The following is a 12,504-nucleotide window of genomic DNA, read 5'->3' as shown; positions in this document are numbered from 1 at the left end:
GGATCTTGTTCTTTGAAAGAATTAATAAGATTGAGGAACCTCAGGCCAGACTTATCAAAAAGAAAAGAGAAAGGACCCAAATCAATATAATCATGAATGAAAGAGAAGATCACAACCAACACCAAAGAAATACAAACAAGTATAAGAACATATTATGAGCAACTATATGTCAGCCCTTCTGACAATCTGGAAGAAATGGATGCATTCCTAGAGATGTATAAACTACCCAAACTGAACCAGGAAGAAATAGAAATAGAAAACCTGAACAGACCCATAACCAGTAAGGACATTGAAAAAGTCGTCAAAATCTCCTCACAAACAAGAGCCAAGGGCCAGATGGCTTCCCAGGGGAATGCTACCAAAAATTCAAAGTTTCTCCCGAAACTGTTCCAAACATTAGAAATGAAAGGAGAACTTCCAAACTCATTTTATTAGGCCAGCATGACCTTGATCCCAAAAGCAAAAACTTCTTCAAAAAGGAGAATTACACACCAATATCTTTGATGAACACAGGTGCAAAAATTCTCACCAAAATACTAGCCAATAGGATCTGACAGTACATGAAAAGGATTATTCACCACGACCAAGGGGGATTTATTCCTGGGCTGTAAGGTTGGTTCAACATCTGCAAATTAATCAATGTGATACAATACATTAAGAAAAGAAAGAACAAGAACCACACGATATTCTCAATAGATGCTTGAAAAGCATTTGACAAAGTACAACATCCTTTCTTGATCAAAACTTTTCACAGTGTAGGGATAGAGTGTACATACTTCAATATCATCAAAGCCATCTATAAAATCCAACAGCGAATATCATTCACAATGGGGAAAAACTGAGAGCTTTTCCCCTAAGGCCAGGAGCACAACAGGGATGTCCACTATCACCACTGCTAGTCAGCATAGTAGTAGAAGTCCTGGCCTCAGCATTCAGACCACAATGAGAAAGAAAAGGCATAAAGAAGAAGTCAAACTCACTCTTTGCAGATGATATGATACTTTCTGTGGCAAACCCAAAAGACTCCACTCCAAAACTTCTAGAACTCACACAGGAATTCAGTAGTGTCAGGATATAAAATCTGTGCAGAAATCAGTTGCATTTCTATACACCAACAACAAGGCAGAAGAAAGAGAAATTCTGGACGTGATCCCATTTACAATTGCACCCAAAGCCATAAGATACCTAGGAATAAACCTAACTAAAGAGGCAAAGAATCTCTACTCAGAAAACTATAAAGTACTCATGAAAGAAATTGTGGAAGACACAAGGAAATGGAAAAACATTCCATGCTCCTGGATTGGAATAAGAAATATTGTGAAAATGTCTATGCTACCTAAAGCAATCTACACATTTAATGCAATCCCTATCAAAATACCACCATTTTTTTCAAAGAAATGGAACAAATAATCCTAAAATTTATATGGAACCAGAAGTGATCCCGAATAACCAGAGGAATGTTGAAAAAGAAAACCAAAGTTGGTGGCATCACCATCAGAATAATGTCAGACCTGTCCACAGAAACCTGGCAAGCCAGAAAGGGCTAGCAAGATGTATTCATGGCACTAAGTGAGATGAACATGCAGCCAAGAATACTTTATCCAGCAAGACTGACATTCAAAATGGATGGAGAGATAAAGAGCTTCCAAGACCCACAAGCTTTAAAAGAGAATGTGACCACCAAATCAGCACTACAAGAAATATTAAGGAGGGTTCTATAAAAGAGGAAAAATCCCAAGAATATCATTGAACAGAAATTTATGGACACAATCTATAGAAACAAAGACTTCACAGGTAACACGACGTCAATAAAAACATATCTCTCAATAATCACTCTCAATGTGAATGGCCTAAACGTGCCCGTAAAATGGCATGGGAATGCAGATCGGATAAAACAACAGGACACATCCCTATGTTGTCTCCAGGAGACCCATTTTGAACCTAAAGATACATCCAGACTGAAAGTGAAGGGATGGAGAAGAATTTTTCGTGCCAATGGGCCTCAAAAGAAGGCTGGGGTAGCCATTCTCATATCAGATAAATTATATTTTAAACTAAAGACTGTAAGCAGAGATACAGAATGACACTACATAATTCTTAATGGGTCTATCCACCAAAAAGATCTAACAATTGTAAATATGTATGCCCCCAATATGGGAGCAGCCAATTACATAAGAAAACTGTTAATCAAGATAAAGAGTCATATTTGATATGAATACATTAATAGTGGGGGATCTTAACACTCCACTCTCAGTTACAGACAGATCATCCAAGCAGAAAACCAATAAAGAAACAAGAGCATTGAATGACACATTGGACCAGATGGACCTCATAGATATATACAGAACATTCCACCCTGAAACAACAGAATACTCATTCTTCTCGAGTGCACATGGAACCTTCTCCAGAATAGACCACATACTGGGTCACAAATCAGAGTTCAACCAATACCAAAAGATTGAGAGTATTCCCTGCATATTCTCAGATCACAGTGCCTTGAAACTCGAGCTCAACCACAAGGAAAAGTTTGAAAGGAATTCAAACACCTGGAAGCTAAAGACCACCTTGCTTAAGAATGCTTGGATCAACCAGGAAATCAAAGAGGAACTTAAACAAGTCACAGAAACCAATGAGAATGAAGATACTTTGGTCCAAAACCTATGGGATACAGCAAAGGCAGTCCTAAGGGGGAAATACATAGCCATCCAAGCCTCCCTCAAAAAAATTGAAAAATCCAGAACACACCAACTGTCTCTACACCTTAAAGAACTGGAGAATCAACAACAAATTAAGCCAACTCCACACACAAGGAGGGAAATCATCAAGATTAGAGCAGAGATCAATAGATAGAAACTATAGATACAGTGGAACTCATCAATGAAACTAGAAGCTGGTTTTTTGAAAGAATCAATAGATAGATAAACCATTGGCCAAACTAATCCAAAAGAAAAGAGAGAAGGCCCAAATTAATAAATATCAATGAAAAGGGAAAGATCACAACTAACACTAAGGAAATAGAAACTATCATCAGAAATTATTATCAAAGTTATATGCCAATAAGTTAAGCAACCTAGATGAAATGGATGCCGTCCTGGAAAACTATAAACTTCCAAAACTGAATCAGGAAGAAATTGACAACCTGAATAGACTGATATCTAGTAATGAGATTGAAACAGTGATCAAAAACTGCCCAATAAACAAGAGCCCAGGACCTGACAGATTCCCTGGGGATTTCTACCAAACTTTCAAAGAAGAAATAATACCTATCCTCCTGAAGCTGTTTCAAAAAATTGAAGCAGAAGGAAAACTTCCAGACTCTTTTTATGAAGCCAGCATTACCTGATTCCCAAACCAGGCAAAGACCCCACCAAAAAGGAGAATTTCAGACCAATATCCCTGATGAATATGGAAGCTATGATTCTCAACAAGATCCTAGCAAATAGGATCCAACAGTACATTAAAAATATTATCCACCATGACCAGGTGGGATTCATCCCTGGGTTGCAAGGGTGGTTCAACATTCGCAAATCAATCAATGTGATAGAGCAAATCAATAATAGAAGAGAGAAGAACCCCATGGTCCTTTTAACTGATGCGGAAAAAGCATTTGACAAAATCTAGCATTCATTCCTGATTAAAATGCTTCAAAGTATAGGGACAGAGGGAACATTACTCAACTTCATAAAATCCATCCATGAAAAACCCATAGTGAATATCATTCTCAATGGGAAAAAGCTGACAGCCTTCCCTTTGAGATCAGGTAAAGGATCTGTACTCAAGGAACTACAGAACACTCATGAAAGAAATTGAAGAAGACTCAAACAGATGCAAGACCATTCCATGCTCATGGATCGGAAGAATAAACATTGTTAAAATGTCTATACTGCCTAGAGCAATCTATACTTTCAATGTCATTCCGATCAAAATTCCACTGGCATTTTTCAAAGAGCTAGAGCAAACAATCCTAAAATTTGTATGGAATCAGAAGAGACCCCGAATTGCTAAGGAAATGTTGAAAAACAAAAATAAAACTGGCGGCATCACATTGCCTGATTTCAAGCTTTACTACAAAGCTGTGATCACCAAGAGAGCTTGGTACTGGCATAAAATCAGACACATAGACCAGTGGAACGGAGTAGAAAGCCCGGATATGGACCCTCAACTCTATGGTCAAATAATCTTTGACAAAGCAGGAAAAAATATCCAGTGGAAAAAAGACAGTCTCTTCAATAAATGGTGCTGGGAAAACTGGACAGCTATATGTAGAAGAATGAAACTTGACCATTCTCTTACACCGTACACAAAGATAAACTCGAAATGCATAAAAGACTTCAACATGAGACAGGAATCCATCAGAATCCTAGAGAACATAGGGAGTAACCTCTTCGATATCACCCACAGCAACTTCTTTCAAGATATGTCTCCAAAGGCAAAGGAAACAAAAGCGAAAGTGAACTTTTGGGACTTCATCAAGATCAAAAGCTTCTGCACAGCAAAGGAAACAGTCAACAAAACAAAGAGGCAACCCACGGAATGGGAGAAGATATTTGCAAATGACAGTACAGACAAAGGGCTGATATCCAGGATCTATAAAGAACTCCTCAAACTCAACACACACAAAACAGATAATCATGTCAAAAAATGGGGGAACCAGGTGGTGGGTATTAGGGAGGGCACGGATTGCATGGTGCACTGGGTGTGGTGAAAAAACAATGAATACTGTTATGCTGAAAAGAAATAAAAAAATTTTAAAAAATGGGCAGAAAACAGGAACAGATACTTCTCCAATGAAGACATACAAATGGCTATCAGACACATGAAAAAATGTTCATCATCACTAGCCATCAGGGAGATTCAAATCAAAACCACATTGAGATACCACCTTACACCAGTTAGAATGGCCAAAATTAACAAGACAGGAAACAATGTGCATTGAAGAGGATGTGGAGAAAGGGGAACCTTCTTACACTGTTGGTGGGAATGTAAGTTGGTGCAGCCACTTTGGAAAACAGTGTGGAGATTCCTCAAGAAATTAAAAACAAAGTTTCCCTATGACCCTGCAATTGCACTACTGGGTATTTACCCCAAAGATACAGATGTAGTGAAATGAAGGGCCATCTGTACCCCAATGTGCATAGCAGCAATGGCCACAGTCGCCAAACTGTGGAAAGAACCAAGATGCCCTTCAATGGACGAATGGATAAGGAAGATATAGTCCATATATACTATGCAGTATTATGCCTCTATCAGAAAGGATGAATACCCAACTTTTGTATCAAGATGGACGGGACTGGAAGAGATTATGCTGAGTGAAATAAGTCAAGCAGAGAGAGTCAATTATCATATGGTTTTGCTTATGTGTGGAGCATAAGAAATAACAAGGAGGACATGGGGAGATGGAGAGGAGAAGGGAGTTGGGGGAAATTGGAGGGGGAGATGAACCATGAGAGACTATGGACTCTGAAAAACAATCTGAGGGCTTTGGAGGGGTGGGAGGTGGGAGGTTGGGTGAGCCTGATGGTGGGTATTAGGGAGGGCACGTATTGCATGGATGAGCCTGGTGGTGGGTATTATGGAGGGCACGTATTGCATGGAGCACAGGGTGTGGTGCATAAACAATGAATTGTGGAACAATGAAAAGAAATTTAAAAATAAATGAAAATTAAAAGAATTACAAATTTAAAAAAAGTTTGTGGCATCACAATTCCAGTCTTCAAGCTCTATTACAAAGCTGTCATCATCAAGACAGAATGGTAGTGGCACAAAAACAGATATACTTAGATCAATGGAACAGAATAGAGAACCCAGAATAGACCCTCAACTCTATGGTCAACTAATCTTTGACAAAGCAAGAAAGGAAGTCCAGTGGAAAAAAGTCTCTTCAACAATTGGTATTGGGAAAATTGGACAGCCCCATGCAGATGAATGAAGTTAGACCATTCCTTACACCACACACAAAAATAGACTCAAAATGGATGAAAGACCTCAATGTGAGACAGGAATCTCTCAAAATCCTTGAGGAGAACACAGGCAGAAACCTCTTCGACCTCAGCAACTTCTTTCTAGAAACATTGCCAAAGGCAAGGGAGATGAGGGCAAAATGAGCTATTGGGATTTCATCGAGATCAAAAGCTTTTGCACAGCAAAGAAAACAATCAACAAAATGAAAAGACAACTGACAGAATGGGAGAAGATATTCAGAAATGACATATCAGATAAAGGGCTAGTACCCCAAATCTATAAAGAACTTGTCAAACTCAACACCCAAAGAACAAATAATCCAATTAAGAAATGGGCAGAGGACATAAACAGACATTTATGCAAAGAAGACATCCAGATGGCCAATAGACACATGAAAAAGTGTTCAACGTGACTGGGCATCAGGGAAATACAAATCAAAACCACAGTGAGATACCACCTCACACCAGTCAGAATGGCTAAAAATTAACAAGTCAGGAAACGACAGATGTTGGAGAGGATGCAGAGAAAGGGAACCCTCCTACACTGTTGGTGGGAATGCAAGCTGGTACAGCCACTCTGGAAAACAGCATGGAGGTTCCTCAAAAAGTTGAAAATAGAGCTACCCTATGACCCAGAAATATATATATATATATATATATATATATATATATATATATATGCATATATATATGCCTCTCAACTTCCCCATATCAGGGAGATATCAGGGAGATCATATGATAATTGTCTTTCACTGATTGACTTATTTTGCTCCGCATAATACCCTCTAGTTCCAACCACATCACTTCAAATAGCAAGATTTATATATATATATATATATATATATATATATATATATATATACATACATATATATATGTGTGTGTGTGTGTGTGTGTGTACACACACACACACACACAATGGAATACTATGCAACCATCAAAAGAAATGAAATCTTGCCATTTGAAGCGACGTGGTTGGAACTAGAGGGTATTATGTGGAGCAAAATAAGTCAATCAGTGAAAGACAATTGTCATATGATCTCCTTGATATGGGGAATTTGAGAGGCAGAGTGGAGTGTTTGGGGGATAAGAAGGACAAAATGAAATAAGATGGGATCGGGCGGGGAGACAAACCATAAGAGGCTCTTAATCTCACAAAACAAACTGTGGGTGGCTGAGGGAAGGGGAGTGTGGAGAGGGGGGTGGGGTTATGGACATTGGGGAGGGTATGTGCTATGGTGAGTGCTGTGAAGTGTGTAAGCCTGACAATTCACAGACCGGTACCCCTGGGGTAAATAATACATTATATGTTAATAAAAATAATTAATTTAAAAAAACCCTATACAGTACCAATGTCAATCGTTGCTGATTCCATGCAAGGCACTTTGGTGGTTTGGGGTTTTCTACGAAGCACACTGGAAAGAAGAAAAATGAAAATGGTGAGGTAAATGTAAATGATATTTTGGGTTTTGTTTTGTTTTGTTTTTTAAGGAGGCTCCTGCCCAGTGTGGAGCCCAAGTCAGAGCTTGAGATCAACACCTGGGCTGATATCAAGACAGTCTTTTAACCAACTGAGTCACCCAGGCTCCCCTAAATTCATGTGTTTTTAATTCAATATCCTCCAAATGTGAAGATTTCCACATATGACACGTGAAAGGTGGCCACATTTCAAGGGCTCAAGAGCCACCCAGACCTGGTTGCTGCCTTATTGGACAGTGCCACTGGAGATCATTTACATCAGGGAATGCTATTGGACAGTGCTTCTCAGGATATCCCAGCCTATACTGCATTTTAATTTATGAATATCCTGAAATAAGCCACTTCTTCAGACTGAGTACTGAGAATCACATCTGTGCCTGGGGTTCCCAAGCCCAGTGAGTCAGTGTGTGAGGAAATTCCATACACGTTGCCAGGCATGGATGGTAGTGGCTCAGTCATGGTTTACTCAACAATATCTAAATTCTCCATCTTGTTCTCACTTTAGCCACCCTCTTGAGAATGTGAGAAACCAATGAACAGAGTGAATGATTATCAATCATTTTAATTAATTAAAATAAATTAATTTAGGGCTCTCCTCTCCTCCCCTTGTAACCTGGCCTCCAGGTGCTTACACAACAATGAGGCTGACATTGGAGTTCTCTCTCTCTCCCTCTATTCACACCTGTCAATGCCTCTTTAGTTCAACAGTATTTTTACTCAAAGTACATAATAGAATATTGTACCCAGAAAGAATAGCTTCCCAGTTCTCTGGGACACATCCATTGGCTTCCAGTGGTCCCCAAGCAGGGAGGATTTTGGACCCAGGGGACACTTGGTAATGACTTAGTACATGGGAGGTTGCCAACTGTGGGGATGGGTGCTACTGGCATTTGGTGGGTAGAGACCAGAGATGCTACTCAGCACTCTACAAGGCACCCTGAAGCTCCCCACAAGAGTTGCCTTGTCCCAAAGGACAACCCAGAGGTTGAGAAGCCCTGTCTTAAGCCATGTCTGTTAAGTCCCTTTAAGCAAAATGGGGATTCCTAGGGACGCCTGGGTGGCACAGTCAGTCGGGCATCTGACTCTTGGTTTCAGCTCAGGTCATGGTCATGGGGTCCTGGGATTGAATCCCTATTTGAGATTCTCTCTCCCTCTCCCTCTGCCCCTCCCACTTATGCTCACTCTCTCTCTCTCTCTCTCTCAAATATACATGTAAATCATTTCTTTAAAAAAGAAAGAAAAATGGGGATTCCTACTGATGTCTTTTAACCCAATATTAAAGGATTGATATCTATGTATGTGGAATTAGTCATAGACCCCACTAATGTAAGAAGATATACACATATTCTTCTATTTCAATTTTTTTTAAGTAGGAAATACTGTTTTGAGAAGTGTTCTCTCAAAGTTCACTCTGTGGACCCAGTCATTTCTCCCCAACTATTTTTCTCCATGATGCAAAGACGTATTTCCAAGCATTGTCAGATAAACTGGAACATGCCCCAAACCACCTGAAATTGGACAATAGCCTTTCCTTTTTGAAAAATTTGCAAGAGAGTATAATAGAAATGAGACATTGAAAATTGCAGTAGAACATCCTGCATCTTTTATCCGAACTAAAATTCATATTCACAGACACATTATCACTGATCAGCCATTTCCCACAATTTTTCACCCCCTGCTAATGCTAATAAAATGTATGATTTTCTGATTCTGGGGGTGGCTGACAAAAATGTGAACCCACAGCCTTTACAGCCTGCTAGAAGGGTGTGTACCTTGAAATCAAATACAACCACCATTTCCCCATATTGCATCTGATGAGTTTCATATTTGCTTTCTTTTGTTCACCACAAGTTTGGAAATGTTTGAAACTGTACAAGAATAATGAGAATTGTAGACTTTACTTCTGAGATGGGAAATTATGAATAATTTTTATATCATCTTCTCATTTCCCCATCTTGATGTTGTACCACAACTCAGGTAAATGGCCTTTGTTTAATTCTTTGCATAATGTAGATCAAGTTTTCTCCCTTCAATTATGTTATATTGCTTTATAATACTCCTAGATAAGCAGGAGAGTATAGGGAGCATGAAAATCAGGAGATAATAAAAGGTAAAACTGATTGACTTCAAGATATAAAAGTAAATTATACATCAATCCAATAGTAACTATTTGTTATCTACTTTTTGCTGGATATTCCTTGTAGTTGATATCCAAAATCAAGACCACATACCCAGCTCTCTCTTAAGTTTGTCTCATTCAAAATAACTTAAGACCACACCCATTCAAAAACATAGTAACTGATTCTATTAGAAGTGCTTATAAGTTGGGTCACTTGGGTGGCTCATTTGGTTGAGGGTTGGATTCTTGGTTTTAGCTCAGGTCATGATCTCAGGGTCCTGGGATGCAGCCCTCTGTCAGCTCCACACTCAGCAAGGAGTCTGCTCCTGTCTCTCTTTTTTCTCCTTCTCTTCCTCTGCTCCTCTCCTGCTTGTGCATCCTCTCATTTTAAAATAAATAAATAAAATCCTTTAAAAAAAAGAGAGAGGGGGGCATGCCTGGGTGGCTCAGTGGGTTAAAGCCTCTGCCTTCGGCTCGGGTCATGATCCCCGGGTCCTGGAATCAAGCCCCACATCGGGCTCTCTGCTCAGCAGGGAGATTGGTTCCTTCTCTCTCTCTCTGCCTACTTGTGATCTCTATCTGTCAAATAAATAAATAAAATATTTTTTAAAAAGAGAGAGAGAGAGGAGACAAGATGGCGGGGAAGTAGGAGGAGGCGCCTTTTCAACCTGCACCCTAAAGTGAGCTGATTACCTACCAAAGAACTCCGATCACCCATGAAATCAGCCTGAGATCAGAATTATACACGTCTGGATCTCTACGGGGGCCAGAAGACGCCAGTGGGCAGGTAAAGTGGAGTGGGAACGTCGGACTGATATCGGAAGATAAAAAAAAGGGGGAGGGAGCCACCAGAGGCGACCGACTGGAAAATAATACCCCAATACGAGAGTGCCCGGCATCTGGGGACCAGCATTAACTTGGAGTCTTGTTGAAAGCACTCAAAAGAGCAAAGACTCGCGCGGGGAAATTGTGGGAATCGGGGCGGATAGGGATAGGGGCTTAAGTCCCCAGACCCAGGGCAGCATCCCCTGGCGCTGAGCCAGAGAGTGCGGCGGAGAAACCTGGTCTTTGTCCCGGAGCCGCCAGTGCGCCTGAGAACGGGTGGAGTCCGGCTCCCGTGAGGGGCTGGGAGCCACACCAGACGGCAGAACGCGCACCTTCCTGGAGATGCGCGCGTGCCTCAACCTCCCCTGAGAGAGGTGCACGAACGCCCAGCCTGGTGTTCTGGGACCCACGCGGTGATAGACCCACGTGGCGATAGAGCCGATAGAGCTGGAGGCGCCGCGCCCCAAACCATCCCCTGGGAGAGGTGCGCGCAAGCCCTGAGCTCTCAGCCCCAGCCAGCGGGAAAATCTCAGTGTGCGATTGCTGCTTGGAACCTCTCTGGCGGTCTGGAGCTGCCCAGACAGCCACAGCTGCCTTGGTTTTGCGTACAAGCAGGAGATCCTGCGTCCCCAGGGACCGTGACTCAGAACCTGCTCTGCCAGCGGCCCAGCGGCTGCAGCACCTGCAGGGGAGCAGACTGAGGCTTCTCTCTGAGAGGGAGGTTGGGGTGCAGTTTTCTTTCCTCTAAACCTCCAAAAACCATCAAAAGCTGTCAAGGCGAGAGAAAAGAAGTGAACAAACATAAAAACCTCCAGAGAACAAAAACCTGAAAAAAACGTTTTTCTCAGAGCCCACCCCCTTGAGGGGGTCGGGAGGACTTAACTCAGGGAACATCATTGACTGAAAACCCACGTGGCAGCCCCCTCCCCCAGAAAACAAATCAGGAAAAAAAAAATAAAAGACTACAAGAGAACACCCACCACTACTTCATAGATACAACTTTTATTTTTAATTCTTTCCCACTATTCAGGTTCATTTTTTTTCTTTTTTTATATAGATAATTTTTTAACCTATTTACCATCACAGTGAGATGTCCAGTACATCAAATTCCATGATAAACTTCTAACCTGAATTTTTTTGATACATACACATGTGTTTTTCTTTTGCTTTTCTATTTTCTTAATTTTTAAAAAAATTTTTAATTTAGTTTAGTCCAGTTTATTCCTTTTTTATTTTTATTTTCTAACATTCATATAGAGTTAAACTTCAAGGTAACCCCCTTTCTCCAAGCAATGCTACCCCTAGATGTGAACCAATTTTTAATCCCCCTTTTTCTTAGGAAAGTTGAGTCCTTTAACAAAGATATCAAGATACATCCAGGAAGAATCAAAATAACCTTCCTCGCCCACACCGAGAATCTATAACCATGCTCCCATCTTTTTCTTCTGCCAGTGTCTCTGTGTATTTATGTTGGTCTGGATAGTATATAAATCTTATACTTGGGGTTCTTCTTGACGAGGCTCCTCCTTTTTTTTGCTTATATATATATATTTTTTCTCTCGTCATATACTTTTATCAGTCTTTTTGTTTGTCTGTTTTTGTTTGTATACGTCATAAACCTTACCCTGGGGCCCATTTGGGCTGAACCTTCACTTTTATCTTCCCTTTTTTTCCTGTCTCTCTCTCTCCCTCTTTTTTCTTTTTCTTTTCTTTTTTCTCTCATTTGGGTGGGGAATCCTGAGTGCTCAGAAGCGTTCCAGGGTGCACCTTGACTGCACCACGGTCAATACATCCAGCTATATCTGTCCAGTCATCTCTCACCAAAATGACTAGGAGGAGGAATCCCCAACAGAAGAAAAATACAGAGGATGGGCCTTCTGCAACAGAGCTAACGGCTATCAACATAGACAATATGTCAGAAAGAGAATTCAGGCTAACAATTATCCAGGCAATAGCTAGGTTGGAGAAAGCCATGGATGACCAAACAGAATTGATTAGGGCAGAATTGAAAGCGACCAGAGAGGAGGTTCATAATGTTAGGGCAGAGCTGAAGGCCACCAGGGATGAGGTTCACAACGCTCTCAATGAGTTCCAATCTAATCTAAATTCTCTAAAAGCTAG

Source organism: Martes martes, assembly GCF_963455335.1.
Source record: "Martes martes genome assembly, chromosome: 13".
Classification (NCBI taxonomy): Eukaryota; Metazoa; Chordata; class Mammalia; order Carnivora; family Mustelidae; genus Martes; species Martes martes.
The sequence above is the reverse complement of the archived record's forward strand: the minus strand, read 5'-3'. Positions refer to the sequence as shown.